Source organism: Oryctolagus cuniculus, chromosome 3 (assembly GCF_051225735.1).
Source record: "Oryctolagus cuniculus isolate XC-2025 breed Fujian yellow rabbit chromosome 3, ASM5122573v1, whole genome shotgun sequence".
Classification (NCBI taxonomy): Eukaryota; Metazoa; Chordata; class Mammalia; order Lagomorpha; family Leporidae; genus Oryctolagus; species Oryctolagus cuniculus.
Window position 1 is genome coordinate 148513532 of NC_142869.1, and position 24076 is coordinate 148537607.

General features: G+C 37.1%; 1 long non-coding RNA gene across 1 annotated transcript in view; it reads left to right on the top strand.

Annotated features, from left to right (window-relative positions):
• Window positions 1-211: 211 nt before the first annotated feature.
• LOC127491657 (uncharacterized) overlaps window positions 212-24076 on the top strand; it is a 182551-nt gene continuing 158686 nt past the window's right edge. Inside the window, exons 1-3 of the long non-coding RNA XR_016231004.1 lie at window positions 212-342; window positions 8887-8950; window positions 11932-12437. This is a non-coding gene — a long non-coding RNA (uncharacterized LOC127491657). The remainder of the gene's footprint in view (window positions 343-8886; window positions 8951-11931; window positions 12438-24076) is intronic.

The following is a 24076-nucleotide window of genomic DNA, read 5'->3' on the forward strand; positions in this document are numbered from 1 at the left end:
TAATCTTATGATTTAAGTCATTGAAAATATAATGGTGCTGCAAATAAATTTGGAATCTATGCCTGGCTTTTCATAATATGACTTTTCTTAAAATTTGAAGGCCCACATATGCATAGATTTCAAAACATATTGTTTGCTCCATAATAAACTTGTTTTTCAATTCCATTTTCCATAAACTTTTTGAAATTTGCACTAACAGAGCCACATTGTTCAGAGAGAATATATGGGAAGGAGGGAGAAATCTGAAGATTTCAGGAGATCTCTGAAGACCTTGAATAACTCACAGAATTCTTCTAACTTGACCTTGTGGGAGATGCTGTATTACTGAGATTTACCAAGCAGGTAAGAAAGTGTCCTAAAAGTCATCCATTGCCTTTTTGTGTCATTCATGGAACCTAGTTTTGCTTTGGAAATTGTTAGATATATAGATCTGTTTAATACAGTTGGGAAAGCAACTGTGTAAAAGTTGAGTTGTGTAAAACTGAGTAAAAGAGGTAAAAGTATAGAGTTCTGAGCATATAACAAATCCTGAGTACACATTAGCGTACAATTCTACATAGTAAGGCTTTAGGATGCTATGTTAGTTAATTTTGCTCTTACAGTGGTTGTTTTTTTTTCTAAAATTAAAACATCTATAACATAATTCTTTCCATTTATCTTTCTCATAAAAGTTTTAGTTAAGGAGAGAGCATCCAGACATGGATATGATGTTAGTCTACTCTATGGCTGTAACAAAATACTGAGGCTACATAATTTACCATAAACTATGATAATGCCTTGAATTATACCCAATGGCATATGAATCCTCCCAAATTATCCATTTGATCAACTGACATCAATTATCTACTGTATTCCATCAGGGCTGGTATATCCATGTTGTTCCATGGGCCTAATTATTAGAGCTTTAAGCTCTTCCAAAGCTGTTGGTAATATTCAAAAATTGAAAAAATTGGTTCCAAAATATGAAAAGAAATAACCATGAAAAATGTAATCAATATTTAAATGCAATTAAACTTAACATAGTTCCAAGTTCATTAATTGTTAAATTTCATATCTATTAATATTTCATGACCATTGAACACAATTTGTAATTTATTTCGATGATTTCACTTTGTAAGAACTTCTGCATGTGCATTATGAGGCTAATACCATAGAAAAATCAGAGCCAATCATAAAGTATTTGGATTATTGCCAAATTTCAAGACAAAATTATACATATCTTTAAACTTTTATAGTAAAATAATATTTTAATGAGCCATAATGTACCTACTAAAATTTAATATGCTTCAAATGATATGGAGAGGGACCTCTAAAAGTGTCTAAGCCTTGCAGGGGCCCTAAGGTAGTTGCCTGCATATGCTGTACATGGTACTAAGGAACTTAGAGGTGAATAAAATTGTACCTGCTTTCAAGGAACTCACAGTGAAATGCAAGTCACAGACACTGACACAAACATGTAAAATACAACATGACAAATATGAAGACACCTAATCTGAACAGGAGAAAATAAATGCTATTAAAACTTAATTCTGAAAGAAATATGGCATACTTAGTCCAGGGTACCAGAACCAATACTGTGCATACACACACACACACACACACACACACACATGCCTGTGGGGACAGGGATATCAATAGAATTATCATGAAGACCTGTTAATGTGATTTTGGAGGCTAAGTTCCACAAATTGTTGCCTGCATGTTGGAGACCATCCATATTTGGTGGCATTAATCAGTGTGAATCCAAAGGGGAGTCAATGTCCAAGTGAATAAGATGAGATTTCCCTGCTCAAGTAGTGCTGCATTAAAAGGGAGGGAAATCTTTCTCCAAATTTCGTTCTGTTTCGGATCTTAATAGATTGGATGGTGATCCAAAGGCCAAGAAGTGATCTTCTGATTTTATAGTAATTCCCTGACTTGCCTAGCCTCATCTGAAATGTTCAGGAACTCCCCTAAAGGCAGACCACTAACGGAATGCAAGAGAAGTTGTTTGGGTGTACATATTGTCTTTGGCTGCTTTGTGCTGCAATGACAAAATGAAATAGTTGTGACAGAGGCCTTAAATATTTATTGTTTGGCTCTTTATATAAACAGTTTGCCAGCTACTCGAGGCCATGCAAGCATGCAAGCTTTGCTTTTAGTTTGTTGCTCAGCAGATTTGATGCCCACCTACAAAGAAGCAGACAATCTACTTTACTGAGTGCAGTAATTCAAATTCTAATCTTGTCTCGAAACACTCTCACAGACCCATCCAGAAATAATATTTAATCTGGGTACCATGTGGCCTGGATGACTCATGAAACTATTACAACCATGCTGGTCTCCAGAATTCCTCAGGTCTCTTTGAGGTTATCCCTTATGTGATTACTTAACTTCAAATTTAAAAACATCAAGAGAATATTTGTTAAGAATAGTGAATTCATAGATCAAAGGGAGATAGTACATAGTATCTTTACTTGAACATAAACTCAGATTCCTGAAAAGTGTATCTTGTGGATCCTGATATAAATTTGCCATGATCCTCTATAAGGAACTAATTTAGACTAAGAGCTAATAGAGCTTATGGAATAGCCTTCTTTCACCATCCAACATGCATCCAGTTCCTCTTTCCTCAAGGTTTTTTCATGTTTTTTTTTTCTGTGTGCCACATAATTTTTGCTTCACAGTGTCTTGTCATGAAAATTTTCCATCTTTGTGGTGAAGTCTCCATTTCTATTTAGGTATTACTGTATGCATTTCTCAAGGTCTATTTGTAAATAATAATTAAAAAACATTTCTTATTGAGTACTTATCATGGTAGACTTTGTGCCCTATGCATACCTTTCACAGTTTTGATATCTTCTTGTGGCAAATGAAAAAAAAATAGTCTCAGAAAATTTCTCATCACCACAGAGCAGGCACCTTGACTAAGATTCAGAGTGAGGGCTCCTTGCTATTAAACTTTGCCATCCCACCATTGTTTCTCTACAAGTTGCTCTTTGCAAGTCTTTATCACTTTTTTCTTACAGGATTGGCTTTCTAATGCATTCTATGGGGCGCTGGCTCAAAGTAGGAACCTCCAATAATATGATATGTCACTCTCTGCTCAGTGTTTCTTCCTGCTACAATTTGGCTGTGATCAGAGCTCCTCCTGGCCATGAATTTCTGTTACACTTTTAACACTGGCAAGAATGGTCATTTAATTGCTAGAGTCACAGCTGGAGACAAATTCTCTCTCTCTCTGCACAGTATCAATGCACTTTATGTTTAATGACATTGAATTACTTCTAAGAGCAATAGCTCATAAATTCTATTGTCCCATTATTTCCTTTCCAATACTAAAGATACTACTGATTAATAATGACAAACCCGGAATACTGTAGGCACAAAGGAAGGAACATAGACCCATGCCGTTTCTCTGTTGTGGGGATCTCATCACTATTTACAGTTGATTCTAATTCCTTGCTAATATAATTGCTCAACGTTTGCTTTCAGTTAACAAATCTTTATCAATTGATTTCTGTAGCATTCTGATCTCTTTAATGTTCTCTGCAAAATCTCTGCTGCTATTTACTTAGTATTATGGAGGGAACAGCTTCTTTCTCATCTGCATGCTCTGTCCCATGTCTGTTTTTCTTCATTCTGTATAATCAGCAATCTATTTGCTATTTACTGCAGCCATAGAAAGCATTATAATTTGTTCCTTTAGTGAGAAGAGAAACTTGCTGATTGGGGCTATAGCTGAATATGAATCTTACATGGGGCAGAAATGTGTATAACATGGGTAGTGACTAAACATTCCTCGTGGGTGGTCTGACTTACCTGTTTTGTATTCAAGATAATGTACATCACACAAATTAATTCAATATTAAGGAAAAAATTTATACGCTACTTCCTATAAATAAGTCAGAAAAAGAAACACAAATTTGTAGTTTGTATGAAATCAGAAGTCTAGAAAAAGTTGTCATATCTTATTTGAAAAAATATCTTTTAGAAGCTACATATAAAATTTCATTAACATGTTGTTTCTATAACAATTTTCATCTCAAATCAGTTGCCAACTTCATTCTTAATAGTGTCCAATTAAATTCAGGTGGAAAACAAAAATGGTTGTTATTATCATTGTTATCTAATTGTTCTGGAAGCATTAATCAAAGCCATGAGATATGAAACTGAAACAAGAGGTATAATTATTAGAAAGGAGAATGCAAGATTATCATTATTTGCAGATGGTGTAATTATAATGAAGAAACACAAAAGAAAATGAACTACAGAGCTGAAAGAAACAAAATAAAACGTATCAATGCAAGATGAATACTCAGCCCTCTTCATACCACCCCATGGGTAGCATATCCACACAGGTCTTTTCAGTATTGGTATCATTATTATTATTAAGTTCAGGGGTCTCCTGATAGTCTGCCTAGACAGATATTTTATTATCACTATTATTATTATTATTAAGCACAGGGAGATCTTCTCTCCAGTTTTGTCCATTCTGCCAATGAACATGGTGATGACAAATCACATCCTGAGTGTCAAGCCACAGTCAAATCTCATAATATATGGTTCCTACATTGAGGTTGTTACTATCACCCTAAAACTTTGCAATCTGAAAGATTAAAGCCAATATCCTAGCGTAAAGCTGATATAGAATAGTGGGTTGATGCATCTATGATATCACAGGCTTTCAATTAGGATCTCAGTGAGAAAAATAAATAAATTTATGGTTCAATCTGTATTTGATCCCACTGACACTTCTGATAATGAGAGCAGAGTGTCAGGAGGCAAACGTAAAAGACATGGATCCCAAACTTAGGTATGTAAGATTTGCAGTAGAAAATGATTAACTACATGATGCAGAAATAAAGAAAACCTATTCACAACTGACTCAGACAGAAACACACAAATGTCCAAATCTCTGATTCCTACCATTCTGAAGAACCCAGAATTTAAGGAATAGTGAATGTAGGAAGCTACAAGTGAAATGCAGAGGTAACAGAACAAACAATTAGAAGACAAGCATCAGGAGAGGAAGACAACATGGAGCAGCAGTGCGGCGTCTGCTTTGGCCACAGCTCCTTCCTCTTTTAATTTCCTTCTTTATTGTTGAGGATATCTTATAGATGCTGATACTTTATAGGGAGATCACCTTGGAAAAGTAGCACACAGAATGTTGGGGCTTATATTAATCTTAACTGTAATTCAAAATAAAATAATGGCTGATGACATATCAAATGTCTTATCTTTAAATTGGCTGTCCCTGTAAATACAAAAGCATGCGTGTTAGCACACACACACACACACACACACCATTGTCTTTTACATCTTAAAAATGTGCAATAAATTATTTGAGCAGCGGTAGAGTGGTAGGACTATGATCTTTATTAAATGATAAGGAAAACAATATATTACAATGCAATGTTGCAATTGTAACCATTTGTAGGCCTTGGGACATGTGATTGGGTTATGTGTGTATTCTTCCTTTCCTATTGGAGCTGGACTTTGGGAAGCTGAAATCCAGCATGATGGAGAGTATAATCTCCACGGCGTTTTTTTCCCATGACTTCATCCAAGCCTTAGCTTCACAGTAATGAAAAACAGGCTCAGAAGCCAAAAAGAATTCTACCATGGCCCCATAAGCTATAGAAGTCATGAATGAAAGCTATTTGGTGACTGACTTACGCAGCACAATGAAATCCATCAATACTTTGATCTCTTAAAAGGAACCAAACTTATTACAGTTTGCTTACTTAGTGAAATTGAGCTGTTGTTCAAGAGATATATAATGCATATTGAATTTATTTAGTGTATATCATCTCATGTTTTCTTATTGTCACAGGCTATAATTAATGCTGTGGCCTGAAACAAATGTGCTCTAACTCATGTCAGAGGGTTAAATTGGCATTGCTTCTGAGAGCTATCCTGGCCCCAATCTCTTCATTGTGGATATTTGGATTTATTTAAATGGTGGGAAGGTACTGTCTAGAAATGTTTTTGTTTGTAAATAAATAATAACTATCATGGGAAGGACATTCTTAGTAGTAACAGCCAACTCTAGAGTATTCTTTTAATGCAGAAGAATCAGCAAGAGCTCATCCTAACAAAAGCACTCAATGTTTTCCCACAACTCATCCCCATCATTCATTTTCCAACACATCTGTCCCCCAAGGCCAGTTCTGACATCTTGGTTTTGCTTTAGTTTGGAATCATGAAGTCAGAACTTTTAGGCTGTAGAATGGTTAAGAGAGAGTATACCAGCTTTGGAAAGTGGAAGAGGTGGACTGTGGAAAAGACTTTCAAGAGAATCTAGGAAGTAGACATGGAGAGTCAGATATTGAATAATTTTATGGTATAAAAGACCAACTGAATATCATTTAATATTGTGGAATTTCACAATGGAAATGGAAAAGCAATATAAATAAATGCTTCAAAAATTGAGGTTTTAGTCACTTTGACACATTTACTAAATAGTGGTTATTATTATTTTGCCATCTAAAAGTTGATTCTAAAATAATCCTCATCTATGGAAAGAGATTTGTTCAATAAAAAGCAGACAGTTCTGAGAAATACTTGGGTGCCTGCTGAGATTCTGGTCCACAGAATTCTGCTCTGTAAAATTGTGGAAAGGTGCAGATCTGAAGTGGAGACAAGCATCTGTTCTTCCTCAGTTGAGTAACACTTCTGATACCCAAAGGATCAGGTCAATCTGTTGAACAACTTCTAAGTTCTGGCAAGATTATATACCAATTACAATTATGGAAACCAAAAAATAGTTTATTATCTTTAATTGGCTTCAACTGAGGGTGTGAAAATAACGGTGAGGAAATTTTTTTAAAATGTAAAACCAATAGCATTTCCATATTGTAATAATAAAAATAAGCCAATATTAGCAAGAGGTAAAAACACTTGATGTGGAAATCTCATTTTCAATATGATTATATAAACTTCAAAGGAATAACCTTAATGAAAAATATGTGGAGCTCATGTTAATAAAACTATAGCAGTCTATGCAGGTAGTTTATAATAAAAAGTGATGCTTATCATACTAGAAAAAATACCTATCTGAAAGTCATCAATCATTCCCAAATCAATTACATTCTTGATGTAGATTCTGATGAATGTGTATTCAAGTTGACAGAATATTTCTAAATGTACTCTGAAAGAATAAAAAATGATATAATACAGAACTTTTATGCGTCAGAGTAATAAGGAAGATTATTCTCATCAAATATATATATACTTTAATATATATGTTTTTTATATATATATCATAGAACTATTTTTAGAGATCATGCTGGTAGCATGGGCATTTGGAGTAGCAGTTAAGATGCCATCCAATGGAGAACATGATTTGAGTCCTGGTTTTTCTACTTCTGATCCAGCTTCCTGCTAATGAACAGCTTAGAAAACAGTAGATGAGGGACTGGCACTGTGGCATAGCAGGGAAAGCCACAGCCTGCAGTGCCAGCATCCAATATAGGTGCCGGTTCGAGTCCCGGCTGCTCACTTCTGATCCAGCTCTCTGCTATGGCCTGGGAAAGCAGTAGAAGATGGCCCCAGTCCTTTGGCCCCTGCACGCACATGGGTAGACCCGGAAGAAGCTCCTGGCTCCTGGCTCCTGGCTCCTGGCTTCAAATCGGTGTAGCTCCGGCCATTGTGGCCAATTGGAGAGTGAGCCAGCAGATGGAAGACCTCTCTCTCTCTCTCTCTTCACCTCTCCTCCTCTCTCTGTGTAACTCTGACTTTCAAATAAATAAATAAATCTTAAAAAAAAAGAAAAGAAAACAGTAGATGATGGCTCTAGAGGCATATGGAAGACCCGAATTGAATTCAGGCTCCTGGCTTTGGCCTGACTCTGCCCTGTCAAACATATTATAAAGGAATATAGTGATAGATTCTATCATATGTAAGTAAAATTAATATTTTAAAGAGCAAGAAGTAGAAGAGAAAATTAATTTGAACTCATTATACCTATTCATATAGAGACACTAATAGATAAAATGAGCAAATTGGGAAAATTGTAACACATTCAACTTTAACATATATATATTCTTTTGTTGGTTACTGTGTGTCACTTTTAGGAGTACTATATGCAAATATGGGCATGAAACATTGTCTCAAGCAGCTTTTATTCTAGCGGAGGAGACAGAGGAGTGAACCTGAGTCCCCACTCAAAGCATTCATGTCTATGGCAGGATGGTTCCACAAGCACACACTAACATTTCCAGCAGTATTGCATACATAGTGTTGCCCAGTAGGTAAGTAGGAGGTATCAGAGAATGAAGACCATTCCAGGCAGCTACAGTGGGATCTGCAAAGTCACAGATCATGTAAAAGCAAGACATGTAAATTAGTTTCATGAATGCATTCCTCGTACTTATCACATGCCTGACACATAAAACGTAGTAAATAAAATTTTTAATGTTTTCATTTACTTATTTGAGAGGCAAAGATAGAGAAAGCAAGAGATAGAGATCTTACATTTGATGTTTCATTCTCCAAATTCCTGCAACAGTCAGGACTGGGCCAGGCTGAAGTCAGAGGCCTGGGATTAAATCCAGATCACACACATAGGTGGCACCACCCCAAGTCATTAAGCCATCACCTCTGCTTGCCAGGGTACACATTAGCAGGAAGATAGAAAAAGGAGCAGAGCCAGGACTCAAACCCAGGATCTCTGATGTATAATGTGGGCATCGCAAGCCCCACCTAAGCTGCTGAGCCAAACACCCACTGCTTTAAAGAATTTGAATGAATTTTAGTGAGCATAAAATCTGGGTTATGGGAAAAGACAGGTAACAAACATTATACAACTGATTAACAAACTCCAGGAGAAATGTATTATTTCAAATAAATGAATAAGATGCCACTTGGTTTACCAAATTAGAAACTTTTTTTTTTTTTTAGGGAGACAGCCAATGTGGTTGAGAGTGCTGATGAACTAATGGAACTCGTACACTTCCAGTGGCAGGTAAGTTGAGCACCTTCAGAAAGGTTTTGGAAAATAAGCAAAAGCCTTAAAAACATACATACTTCCAATCAAGCAGTTCCTCTGTCCTCTTTAAAGAACTATTTCTAGGTAAGGAAAAAACTGTCCTGAAAATGTGTACAAAGATACCAATTACCAGAGAAGTAGAAGTAGCCTGTCATAACAGTAAGAATAGTCAAGTAAAGTATCCATTCTATGTCACTAAAATAGTTATTGATTAGAAGTTTAAACTTCTCAAGAAAGTCTTTTGTCGTGATGCTGAAATATAAAAATGAAAATGCCACATTTGTGGAATGAAGTGCTGGAAACTAGAGGAAATGCAGCAACTTATTGATCATAGGGATTTGTGATGGGAGAACCAGAGTTGTTGCTTTCCTCCTTCTCCCTAGAGAAGTACCCTAGAGGGTAGTTGTAGAGACAACTACCAAAGTTACAGCACGTGTGAAAGTCACCATGGAGTAGGCATTTAGCCTAGCAGGGGGATATCCACATTCCATTTCAGAGTCCCAGGGCACTGTTCCCAGTTCCAGTTTCTGATACAAGCATTGTGCTACACATGGATTGATTTCCTGGCTCCCAGATTTGGCCCAGCCCAGCCCTGGACATTAAGAGCATTTGGGATGGGGTTAGGGGAGGTAGCTCATGCTGTGGCACTGCAGATAAAGCTGCCATCAGAAGCTGTCTGCCTCCTATATGGGCTGCAGTTTGAATCCCAGCTGCTACACTTCTATCCAGCTCCCTGCTAAAATGCACATGGGAAAGCAACAGAGGATGGCCAAGTACATGGGCCCTTGCACCCATATGGGAGACCTGGAAGAGGCTCTAGGCTCTTGGCTTCAGCCTGGCACAGCCCTAGCCATTGTGGCCATTTGGGGAGTGAACCAGCAGATGGAAGATCGCTCTGTCTCTTCCCCTCTCTCTCTAACTCTGCCTTAAAAAAAAAAAGCATTCAGGGAGTGAATCAGTGCACCTGCCACCCCTCAAATAAATTAAAAAAAATAAAAAGTCATTACACAAAATGAAACATTTTTTTTTGATGTTTGACAACTATCCTAAATGTTTTGCTTTATTTGACAGGCAGAGTTAGACAGTGAGAGAGAGAGAGAGAGACAGAGAGAAAGTCCTTCCTTCTGCTGGTTCACCCCCCAAATGGCTACTACGGCTGGCGAGCTGCGCCAATCCGAAGCCACCAGGAGCCAGGTGCTTCCTCCTGGTCTCCCATGCCGGTACAGGGGCCCAAGCACTTGGGCCATCCTCCACTGCCTTCCTGGGCCACAGCAGAGAGCTGGACTGGAAGAGGAGCAACTGGGACTAAAACGCTGCGCCCATATGGGTTACCAGCGCTGCAGGTGGAGGATTAGCCTAGTGAGCCACAGCGCTGGCCCCCAACTATCAAATTTTAAACACAAGACTTCTGTGATGTCATTTAGAAATAAGGTCCTCAAACCTGGGAAGTGAAAAGGTGACATTAAGGGTGCTGGGTTCTCCATGCTGGTTTCATCGCATTCCCAAAATAATCCAAAGGGGAATGGGATTTACAACTCTTGCCTTTTAAAAGAGAGAAAGAAGGTGGAAGTGGAGGTCCAAAAAGATCTTTTCAGTCAACCTTGCTAGCAAGGAAACCCCTAAAACTAGTGAGTGATCTGCAGGCAGAGTTCCTGGGGGGACTGAGTAAGGAAAGAGAGAATATCTAGTGCGTGGGTTCTGTGACATTGCAGTATGGGAAATGCATAGTCTATTACATTTTAACTAATGTAGACTCAAATATTTCCATCAAACAGGCTTTCAATAATGAAGACATCAATTAGGTCTAAGATTTTCTTTATACAAGAGTTGCATTTTTGACCACTTAATTTCCTCTCTCTTTCCCAGTAATGAGGGCACCAATATTGCAGTAAATGAGCTGCACAGTTCTTGTTGTAGAATTCTCATTGTATTTTGTTCTCTTTCTCTACTAATAAAATCAATTTTCTTTCCTTTGGTACTGAGTTTTTTTTATATCAAGAAAATTAGCCCCAACTTGACAAATGTATTTTTTATATTTCCGTTCTCACTTGATAATTTATCTATTTTTTCCCTAAATAAACCTTTTATTTAAGGAATACAAACTTCATGCATTTTAGAAATACAACTTTAGGAACATAGTGATTCTTACCACTGAACCTGCCCTCCCACCCATACTCCCACTCTTCTTCCTCCTCCCTCTCCTATTCCCAGTCATTTTTTTTTTTTTACTAAGATCTATTTTCAATTAACTTTATACACAGAAGATTATACGAAGTAGAGTTCAACAAATATATGAAAAACAAAACAAAACAAAACAAAACTGTTCCTCCACAGTTGAGGCAAGGGCTGTTCAAAGTCATTGCAACTTAAATTTGATTTCACATCTTTTTTTTTTTTTTTTTTTTTTTTTGACAGGCAGAGTGGACAGTGAGAGAGAGAGACAGAGAGAAAGGTCTTCCTTTGCCGTTGGTTCACCCTCCAATGGCCGCCGCGGCTGGCGCGCTGCGGCTGGCGCACCGCGCTGATCTGATGGCAGGAGCCAGGTACTTATCCTGGTCTCCCATGGGGTGCAGGGCCCAAGCACTTGGGCCATCCTGCACTGCACTCCCGGGCCACAGCAGAGAGCTGGCCTGGAAGAGGGGCAACCGGGACAGAATCCGGCGCCCCGACCGGGACGAGAACCTGGTGTGCCAGCGCCGCAAGGTGGAGGATTAGCCTAGTGAGCCGCGGCGCTGGCCCAGATCTTTTTTTTTAAGCATTCTTTTTTCTGGAGAAACTTAATTTATCTTTTAACATTGCTTATGAATTTTCTTCGCTATTCAGAAATTTCTAAGGTATCATTTTCTCAAGTGATACTTGGGACTGCAAAAAATAATAAAAAGGTACATTTTCCTTCGTTTTTGAAAGCTTGATTTCACTCCTATTTCTAACATTCCTGCATCTTACTCATGTTTCAGGTGAAAACGGATGAATTTCATCACTCTAGCATAAATCTAATCATTCCAAGGATAAACTATGTCACCTGAGGATTGCACTCCACTCTCCTTCCTCCAGGACTCTTTGGAAGTAGGTAAGTGCTGGGAGCACCAGGGTGGCTGTGGTGTTGGGATAACGTGATTGGCCTCTCAGCTGGCTTCTATTCAGGGTTGCATCCCCTTAGCTGCTCTTACAACCTCACGTGGTTGGCCTCCCTGATGTGCCTGCCTGCGGAGGTCCATACTGCCATCTGCTGGTATTTCCTCTTGTTACAACCGTGAGTCCTCTTCAGGTCACCAAGATTCCCTCAAAACTCAGAACTGCACTGTTTTCAGAGTGGCTTCTTCTTCTCAGTATTCACTGGGACTGATGAAAATTGCTAGGACCGCCTCAGATTTTCCTATGGATATCCCAGTTACTCCCGTGCTTCCACAATGCCCACGGGGCATGAAACTTTCTTTCCCAGAAGTTCCTGACAAGAGGCAAGGTAAAAGTCTGTTTTACTTTTAGGTCGTAAACCTCCTTCATCTAGTTGGGAGAGAATTTTATTTCCTTTTGAGTACACAAAAAACTGGCTCGTTGACTTTCTACCACATTTTTCCGCGTTAAAACCAAGGCACAGAAAAGCCAGAAAATGATGCAATTTTGTATGAGTGCTCAGAGATGTAGTCCTGCTTTGTGGCATTGAAAACCTTGTGGTCAGTTCTGATGCTTAAGGTGGTGCCGTGTGGAAGTCCGAGGCCGCATAGGAAATTCCTCTCCCGCTCACACTTGCTGGCCTTTTCACCATTGTTTATGTAGTAGGATTTACTCATCCTCCTACTCCTGCTCCTGTGTGCCTTTCACATCAACATTTTGCACTTTTTCTTCTAGTATTTTTAGAGCCCGAATACTTTAAACCCTTAAATCTTTGACTTAATCTGATATTTGTGATGTTAGATACAAGGAGATAGCAATACAGCTTGCTAATTCTTACAATAGCACTGTGGCTACTTGGATATTAGAGGAAGATTTAACCTGAAGTACTCTGAGGTGCCAAGGATAGCCACTGACTTTATGACAGTATCTTATGAATTTCCTTCGGATCAGTCTGTCGGTGCTCAATGCTGACTCCCTATCAGGACACTTAGGAAGCTTTAACTAAATGGTTCCTGTCTCTTCATGTCGTGATTCTGGGGTGCAGCCTCTGCATTATGGTTTTTTAAACCTTCCTAGATGATTTTAATACATAGTCAGTGTTGAGAACTGTTACTTTAGAAGTGTATAGAAGTGTATCTTTAGAGCGAAAAACAGCATGAGTGTCCCGTGTGATACTTACTTTTTCTGTAAAGTAGTGTGGTGTGTGTGTCCCAGCTGCCTGGAGGTTTTGCTAGAAACTTGCGTTGCTGGACCTTTCCCTCAGGGTTTCTGATTCTGTATGTCTGGAATGATGTCAAAGTATTTGCATTTCTAGCAAGTTCTCAGCTTTTACTGATGTGGCTGGTACAGGGGCCACACTTTGAGAAGTGCTACCATATGGTGCAAAAAAGAACTTTGTGAGGAAAATAAATCTTAGTCCTTTTATTTGGGAAAACTCACCAGCAACCATATTTCTACTGCTACTTCTCATTTCCTCACTGAAGTTTTTAAAAGGCTTATAAGTAAATATATATATATGGAGAATTATTTATGTGTACTCATTCTTGTTTAAGAAATAACTTAAGATGCAATATTCTAGTAAATATACAATTGCAAAGAAGGTAAGAAAATTGAAAGAGATATAAAACATTTTTTGCAAAGATAAAATTTAAAGGAAAATGCATTCATGCTGATGCTGGGCCATAAATTTGGCTAAGTTTTCTTTCTGCCACCAATATATAGGGAAACAAAACATTGTAGGTTCTGTAGTCCTCTTCTTATTTAAATTAGCCAGGTGCTTCAGATAACAGCATTTATTCCTATCTTGGGATCAGACGGGAACTCTGTTTGCTTACAGAGATGGCGCTGTATGGCATTGGGAATAGCATCCTCTCTCATCACTTCAATGAAAGCAGATGTTCTGTTGATTAATGAGGTCAAATGATGGGATTTGTATACTAGGTCAGTTGTTCACTAGGTCACTTGGGATTCTTTTTGTTTATTTTAGGTGAATTTCAGGATGTATATACTTGAGTTTTCCTTGGGCCTCAATGTGACTCATTGCTGTCCACCAAAATAAAATAGAAGTGATTCTGCAAAAGCAAATATGATACTGCTCAGTTTTCTTGGCTTGAATCAGAAATGAACTTTAAATTATTCTGGATCTTGGTTCCCACCATAGGCAATGAGAGGTCACTGGCTTTTTTGAGAATCTGGTGATACTTGAGAGTGTTCATCCTAGGTAATAATACACAGGTGATCCTCATTATTCTACAAATTCTAGATATGTAACTTTGCCTATTTGCCAAAATGTATTTGCAACCCCAAAGTCAGTATTCAAGGTCATTTTTGTTCATTATCAGATGTGAGCATGTGTAGGGGCAGTGAAATCTGAGTTGCCTGATGCCCGTGTTTCTAGCCGAAATGGACAAAGTGCTGATGTCCTCTCTGCCCTCTTGTTTTAGCTGTAGCCAAGTATCATTTCCATGGTGTGTTTAGGGCCATGTTTTTCACATATTTGTGTTTTTTTTTTTAATGATTTTTCTGTGTAAAATTACCTCCAACTATAATGCTGAAGTGTTGTTTAGTGTTTCCTAGCACAAGAAGTTGTGATGGGCCTAATGGAGAAAACGTGTGTGAGATTCAGTCTGTCAGTGCTGACCATGGATTCAATGTTAATTGGCAGTGTGTGTTAAGGAAGGTGTCTTTAAACAGAAACACGTGAAATAAGTTGTATATAATTTGTTTATGCAGATATTGTACCCAGAGATTTAAAAAAAACTATTTCTGTAATTTCCTAAGAAAAGAAACCCTGAATTTCTGTTACAAGCAATGATTTAGTATTCACTAATTCTAGGTTTGTGGTAACTTTAGAGGACATAGCTATCTTGACTCTAAAATGTGTATGTATATAAATTTGCTTTCAATGCATAGATTGTATGAGATCCTGAGGCCCATGCATCTATGTTGGATAAGAGCCCTTGATGAATAGTAGATAGACTGAATGTATTCAGAATTGTCTTACATAAGAGAGCTTTTTATAATTATTATTGACTCTAGAACCATAAAGTAAGGTTCAAACCTTGTTACTGCGATTTATTAACTTTGTGACCTTGAGCATGTTTCTTTTTTTTTTTAAGATTTATTTATTTATTTGAAAGTCAGAGTTACACAGAGAGAGGAGAGGTGGAGAGAGAGATCTTCCGTCCGATGGCTCGCTCCCCAGATGGCCCCAATGGCTGGAGCTGCGCCGATCCAAAGCCAGGAGCCAGGAGCTTCTTCCGGGTCTCCCAAGGACTTGGGCTATCTTCCACTGCTTTCCCAGGCCACATCAGAGAGCCAGTTTGGAAGAGGAGCAGCTGGGACTAGAACCGGTGCCCATATGGGATGCCGGCATTTCAGCCCAGGGCATTAACCCACTGTGCCACAGCGCCAGCCCCAAGCATGTTTCTTAATCCCAGTTCTCACCTATAAAGTAGGGAGATGAAACAAAAAAACTGGTACCTCCAACAGTTTATACTATATTGCTAATATTTTAAAATGCCAAACTGAATATTGACCAGGTACAGGAATTAGTAGAATTCTTATTCATCAGCGAGGGAGTTAGATAGAGAGCAGTAGATAGTAGACATTTTATACAATTGGTCCTCTGTATATAAACTTACACTAACAATGATCCATAATGAAGAAGGAGATGTAAGAGGGAATGGGAGGTAGGATGGGAGCAGGGGGGAGGGGTATTGGGGAAAGAACCATTTTATTCCTAAAGTTGTATCTGTGTAAAAATGCATTCATTAAATAAAAAATTTAAAAAATAAAAAACAAGTAAACCACTCTCTTTTTATACCTGGATGAGTATAAGGCTTCTCAATTCAACTATTTACCATTGAGCTCCACATGGTTCTTCTCACAAATGAGTCTGGTAGGAGTTAATATCTGAAAGAATAGTCCACAGGGAAGCAGATGGGTTGAGAATAATCATAAGACAAAATAACTGGGCGTTTGAATGAAGGCAAAGTAGTTAGCAATTAGTGTGAATGAAAATATTACCCCAAGAGTTAAACGAGTAAATAAAGGCAAGAAGTTTAGGGATTATGAGAGGAAAAAAAAGCAGAATGCAAATACACTGAAAGCAAATGATGGACATGTGCCCAAGACCAAGAACAAAGTCAAAGTATGTGAAGTTTGCTAAATAGTTGGGTCTCTTCTAACAGTGGGTGGGGGTTAGCTCAGGAATGTGTAGGAACAAATACACAGGACTATTCAGTTCAAATAACTGGAGAGCTGTCAGCCAAGCAGCAATTTATTCCAGCTAGTAGAACCCATTGGAAGCCGGCGCCGCGGCTCACTAGGCTAATCCTCTGCATGCGGCGCCGTCTGCATGCGGCGCCGGCACACCAGGTTCTAGTCCCGGTCGGGGCGCCAGATTCTGTCCCGGTTGCCCCTCTTCCAGGCCAGCTCTCTGCTGTGGCCAGGGAGTGCAGTGGAGGATGGCCCAGGTGCTTGGGCCCTGCACCCCATGGGAGACCAGGATAAGTACCTGGCTCCTGCCATCGGATCAGCGCGGTGTGCCGGCCGCAGCACGCTGGCCGAGGTGCCATTGGAGGGTGAACCAACGGCAAAGGAAGACCTTTCTCTCTGTCTCTCTCTCACTGTCCATTCTGCCTGTCCAAAAAAAAAAAAAAACCATTGGAAAAATAAATATGATGGGGAATCACTCAGTTATACTACAAAAGTTGAATATTGGGGATCTCCCGTCTTCTTCTTTAGCATTGGCTTGTTTATTTTTGGCCCATTGCATTTTAAAATAAAATTTAAAGATCACAATCAATTCTACTCTTAGGAATTTGATCTCTGGATTTGATCTACAGATTAATTTGAAATTGATTGACATTTCAATGATATATCAGGAAGTACATGAACATGATATATTCCTGCATGTATTTAGGGATTTTGAATTCTCTGTAATGTACTACAGTTTTCACTAAAGTGTTCTTACACATCCTTTGTTAGATTTCTTCCTGGGTATTCAATGTTTAGTTATGCTTTCATAAATAAAACATTGTGTTAAAAGTTCATTTTATATGTTTTTTTGCTGGGGTACAGAAAATACGTGGACTTTTTCTCTTAATATTTTATTTTTGAGATAACATTTAATGTGCCATTAAATAAAGGATTCAACAAATAAAATGTATAAAGACCATAGTTTAGCAGGAATATAGGCAAGGGCTATAAACAATAATCAAATGAAAAGATGCTCAGCTCTTCCTTTCTACCTCTTATGTTTCTAATAACCTTTCTTTCCTTTCTTCTTTCCCATTCCTTTCCCTTTCCCTTTTCTCCTCTGCCCACTCCTCCTCCTCACCTTATTGAACTTGCCACAAACCACACTCCAGTGCTGTTAGGTACATTTGTCATATTTCTAATTCCAAGGGATATTTTTCAGTATTTTATGTTTAAGTACAAAGCATCTTCAAAAGGTTCACAGAAAATGCATATTATGAAAAAAAAACTATTCATGGATTTCAAAAAATTTTGTACAAAAATTAACTTATCTTTTAATTCCATTTTTCACAAGTTTTTTTGAAGTGCCCTCCTACTGATTTGCTGAAGCAATGAAACCACATCTGGAACTACAACTGCAGTTTGAGTCACCACCACCTGATAGCATTTATGATAATCCACTGCTGTTCCCCAAAAGTCATTTATCTTCTACACAGACCAAACAGGCAGGCTGAATTGGAATGTGGTAGTGAGGTGTTTAAAATACCAAATGTTGGTGAGGATGTATGGGGATGGGGAGCCTGATGCACATGGGGGAGTATATGCTTGGGCAGCAATTCTGGAGACCAGTTCGGCAGTACACAGTGAAATTTTCCTGTGATCCAAATACACTTAAATACATTGTGTGTGTGTGTGTATATCTATATATACATATATAGATATATATGCATATATATTCCAGGGATATTCTTTGTAAATTATAGCATATGTATTTCAAAAATTTTCTTTCATAAATTCATCAGAGAAGGAAGAAATTCTGAAAATATAGTTTTGGAGATGTTAGGACATGGATGCTATGTAAAAGTAGCACATGAGATCACATAAGAATAATTAAAAGTCCTTGAATACCATATATAGTATTTTAATATTTATTGGTAAGTTTGTATACATTGGAAGAAACAACAGGCTAAAAGGATATACATCAGAATGTTAAAAATAGCTATTTCAAGTCAAAGGTATTACAAGTAATTGTATAGTCAAGATACTTTCCTTTCTCTTTTCAATCTTGATTATGTATTATGTTAGGTAATAGATAGCTGCCATTCAAACAATTACAAAATGAATAAAAGGTATATGACTATGAGAAAACTGTCATAATGTAGAATAATGAAAGCAACATATGCTTTCAAACTATATGTACAATATTTGCATTAAAAAAGAACCTGAAGAAAATGAGCCAAATAGTAACAGCCTTTTCTCTTTGAATGTTATAAAACATTTAATTTTATACTTTTTATTGTTATTTGCACTAAGTAGTTTTTGTAATTAATCAATATCTTTTTACAATATTTTATCTTTTGAAGTTTAGAAGAATTTATTAATGTACCATATCAACTATTTGATATTTATAAATATTGCAGAAAAAAAGAAAATAATATCAATTAAAATATGTGATTATTATAATATATCCATTAAGTGGAACTTCTTCAACTATTAAAATTAGTTTCACATTCACTGGTTAAAATATTGATAAAATATGTGATGTATTATTGAGATTCAAAAGTCAAAATATGATGTTACTCCAACTATGCAAAATATTTCATGCATTCAAACACTGAAGAAATATGCAAGAGAATACGTTACGTGTTTCCAGTGATAGTCCTATGAGGTAGAAAAATGAATGGCGTCGAAGTTGTTTTATATGCTCTTCTGCATGCTCCAATGTTTATTTCAAAATTACAAAGGCCGTATTCGAATTTTAAGATTATATGTTTTAAAAAGTTTTATAGAGGGCAAGCCTTGTGTTACATTGGGTAAAACCACATGTGCTGCTACAGCATCCCATATGAGGATGCAAATTCTAGTCTTGTTTGCTACACTTCTGATTCAGCCCCCTACTAATGTGCCCAGGAAAGCAATCCAAGATTGCTCGAGTGATTGGATGCTGGCCATCCATGTGAGAGACCCAGATGGAGTTCATGGCTCCTGGCTTTGGCCCAGCCTGGGCTGTTGAATCCATCTGGGGAGCGAACCAACAAATGGCTTGCTCTCTCTTTCTCTCTGATATTATGGTTTTCAAATGAGCAAATACATAATTTTTTTAAAGTGATTTTTTCCCCTTCCACACAGCATTTTAGAAATAATGGTTAATTCTTAGCAGGCATCTAAAAATTGTACATAAAAAGAACACTAAAAGCTCTTTTGGAAGTCTTTTCTATTTTAATTTTTTTTTTTTTTTTAGGAGAGATATAGAGATTAAGAATGAGAAAGAGTGCTCTCATCAGCTGGTTTCCTCTTAAAATGCATGCAATGGTATGGGGTGGGAGGCAGAAGATAAAAGTGAGGAGGTCTCCTTCAGGAGTGGCAGGAGCACAATTACTTGAGCTGTCCCCACTCCTCCCATGGTCTCCACTGGTAGGAAGCTGCAGTAAGGAGTCAGAGACAGAAACAGAACCCAGTACCCAGATGTAGGAAGTGAGCATCTTAACTGCTAAGTCAAACAATCTGCTCCTATTTTCTCTCTCTCTCACTTTCCCCACCCCACTTATTTGAGAAAAGCCATCAGCCAGCTAAATAAATATGTAACAAATATAAGTAATTAAAGAGTATGTCATATTATTGTTTTAATTTTGCTTAGCAAAGGAAAGGAGGCTTACAACTTAAAGAGAATATCATTATATTCTTAGAATTGTACCTACAAATCACGTTTAATCTTAAAAACTAATTAAAAATTAAAATAAAAAATAATATATAAAACTTATTAGTGATGATATACACTGTGCTTATTTTCAATGCAGATTTACACTGTATAACACATGGTGATTATATATTTCATCTTAAAATAGCTGGGCAAACACTATATCAAGCATATGTTCCAAATTGTTACAGATGCTTCTATATCAAAAATATTTATATGAAATATTATGTAGAATGTTTAAAAAGTTGAGATATTTATTTTATTTAAGAAAAATGACTTAATCTGGTATATATCTATTCTTTAGACTGTACACCTTCCCTTGGCTCTTATAGAAACTTATTTAAAATACATTCAAATAACAGACAACTTTTCTCCTTACTATTTATTGAACAAGGTCCAGAAACCTTACACCATTATTCAAAACTCTCCGGAGTCAGATCTCAATACACTTTAAAAATCTACAGTTTTTCCTTCTTCTACCACAATGCCCTACATTCCATTCATACCAGTATATTTGTCATTTTATGAACATACTCTTTACTTCCCTGTGTCAGTTTCTTAGCCCAGAATATCTTGCCTCTGTACCTCCACCTGTCAAAATTTTACCTGTCTTCCAAGAACCATCTTGTGTCATCTACTGCACAAAGCTGTCTCTAATTTTAGATTATGCTTATTATTCAGTTATTTTAAGCAATTTAAAACTGGTTTTGATAGAGGGTAGTTTTTCTCTAACAAGCAGTAGATGACAGAGACCTCAATGTTTATAACATCTTTTCAGACAAGTGATCTCTTAAAAAAACAAAAGGAAGTACAATAATGACAAGAATTCATTACTCTTCTCTTTGGTAAAAATTTGTCACTTTGTTGCATTGATAACATTCACAAGCACATGGGAAACATTTTTAATTCACTGGGATATGTTTGATATAACAAAGCAGTGAGAGAGAAGTTCAACTGGACAAATATCCTACATCAGACATGTCCAGAGTAGATGTGGAATTGTTGCAGACTGGTCTTAGCAAGAATCTGATGTACTATGGCCAGTGTTCAGGCACAGCAGGATGAGCTGTGACTTGTGACGTTGGCATCCTAATCCAGAGTGTTCCTGCTGATGTAACTGAAAGCAGCAAATGGTGGTTCAAGTACTTGGGTCTCCTACAAGCTATGTGGGAGACAAGGATGGAGTTTCTGGCTTCAGCCTGGCCCAGCCCTGGGCATTTGGGGATTGAACTAGTAAATGGAGGATTTCTCTCTCTTTGTCTCTCTCTCTCCATCTCTCTGCCACTCTGCCTTTCAATCAAATAAATAAATCTTTTTTTTTTTTTTTTTAGAAAGAACATAATATACCATCCTTCTAGAATTGTATGCAGGAAGGATTTGGCATGATATTGATAGATTAAAATTATGCCAATCTCAAAATGTTGGAGTATAGCAAGTACATAGCTGATGAGTTAAAAAAAAAAATCCCCATTCTGCATGTTAGATACTGGAATCATGTTTTCCATTCTGCCATAGAAATGAATAACTATTGCTAACAGACCGCAGGATTTGGGGAAAACCTGAAGTAGCTATCACATCCCAGGTGCCCTCAGGTTGGAAGATCAGCTCTGTGGCTTTCTAAGATAAATGATTGCTGTGTCATGTTCAGTTGTGTTCAGTGCTTTCTTCCATGAATGGAGGTCACAAGGCTCTGTGGTTCTCACAGTTTTTCCAGAATTGATCCAGCTGAGTCCTACTTTCAGGCCATTCTAGGCAGTTGCCTTGATAACAGAAGCAGTTCCAAGAACAAGGGGAGGAATGAGTCTCTCAGCTGGGCATCTTGTCTAGTCACTTCATAATGTAATGATTCAGGATTAATGAGCAATCACTGAATATCTGATTATCAAAGATAATTTCTGTGCAGTTAATGACATTTTGAACTTTGTTTTTATGGAATTTTATATATTTTAATGTAAGTCAGGAGACAAATTAACATGTTGGGTTATTAATAACATAATCAGCACAGTACGGATTAATAATTAGACTTAAGATATTGAGATGCCATAAAGAATACTGCATAATTATCTGAATATCTTAATGTCATTTATTTAATAGAAGTTTTCAATTTTAGCCAACATCTACTGATGGAACTTTATAATTTGACTAGTTTTTTATATTCATCTACAAATTTTTAAGTCAAATCATATATTTTAACAGCTGGAATAGTTCAAAATAATAAAGCAAGTGGCATATAAACATCTGTTACAAAGCATCTGGATAAAGAAGCATTTAAAATGGTAAGACAGATACTGTTTTCTTAACAGTAAACTATTAAATCAGAATAAACACACACCACACAGAGTACTAACTTTCCCTATCTTACTTTCAGTCTATATTGGGCATTATTTTGAGTTTATTGCTTCATTCATTCCTAGGATAGATGGATAATGCTTAGCAATTTAAAGAGAGTCACAGCAATGTAGTGCTGAACTGTGAAGTTTTGTTTCTGTAGTTCAGAAATAATGACATGCTGATGATGTTATTTATTATTCTATGGACATAGGCAAGAGTTAAGGGAAACACTAAAACAACTGACACACTATTTCAAAAGATGAAAATTATCTTTACAGGAAGAATGAGAATTCTATCAATGATAAGCCTGACTGATGTCATTAGGAATATAAAACAGAGAATATACGATTAAACTATAAACTATAACTAGTCCTTTAGTTCTAGTGGGGAATGTTAGAATTTTCTAATTCCCATTGTTTTTATTTCTTGATCTTAATAGTTTTCATGAACATTTCATTTTTGAATACTTACAATGTTCAAGTCTAAAATTAGGAGGTTAGAATGCAAGCTCTCATTTCTATGAGTCCCTTAGCCATGTTCTTTCATATAGTCACTGTTTTATTGATAAGATATATTCCAACAGTAAACCCAGGACTAAGGACTGAGACAATCATTTTACTTAAAATTACTTTAGGTTGTTCTCCTGTTTCAACATTTACACTTAATCTTAAAAACTTCCTAGAAAGTTTGTACTGGATTTGCTTGGCAAATTAAACAAAACAACTTTGTTTTGGTATGCTCTGTAGACATTTACAAACACATAGATTTTCTACAACTCAGGATTACATAAGTTGAACAGTATTTAGGTTTATATTTTTCAACTGCTCAACAAATGCTTACTATTAAATAATAAACCACGAAATATTTTTCTCAACCATGATAAACTCAGTATAGTTTTGCATTCAAGACATTTCACTTAAAAGTGTCTAGGAAAATGTACAAATTTAAAGCCTGCCTGGAATGAAAATCCTGCATGCACTGCATTCTTTGATCTGAGTTGAACAGCTATTTTCAATCAGTTCATATAGTAAGTATGTATTTTACCTCAGAAATAAATTGAGCCAAGTTAATCACATTCACAGAAGCTTGTTTTACATGAAATTCTTAATACTCATATTTGTAAGAATCTAATGCTTGACATGACAACATAAATTCACCTAACAACCATATTGATTCTTTAGGGATTGAAAAAATCAAATGCTACAACTATAGAAGCTTAAAGTATTTCTCTGGGTAGGCTCTTATTTCAGTTGACTGGTGTCAAGACTGGTAATCTGAAGATCAAAAATGTCTTCAAGAAAAGGTTCTCTACAATCTTAAGTCATCGATAATTATATATGTAGAGTTCTTCATGACTTAGTTCTCAGTACCACCAAGGATTACTACTCTAAATCTGATCACTCGTTAAATACATGTTAATTGGGGGCCAGCAGTGTGGTGCAGTGGGTTGAGCCCTCACTTCAGATGCTGGAGTGCCATTTTGAGTCTCAGCTGCTCTGCTTCCCATGCAGCATCCTGCTAATGCTCCTGAGGGGTCAGAACATAATGTCCAAGTACTTGAGCCCTGCTGCCTATGTGGGAGGCCCAAATGGAGTTCCTAGCTCCCAGCTTTGGCCTGGCTCAGACATGGCTCACACAGACATCTAGGGAGTGAACCAACAGATCATTTTCTCTGTAGCTCTGCTTTTCATACACATAAATAAATCTTTCAAAACATACAGGTTGGTTAAACATGGTTTAGGTTAAAACCAAGTGTG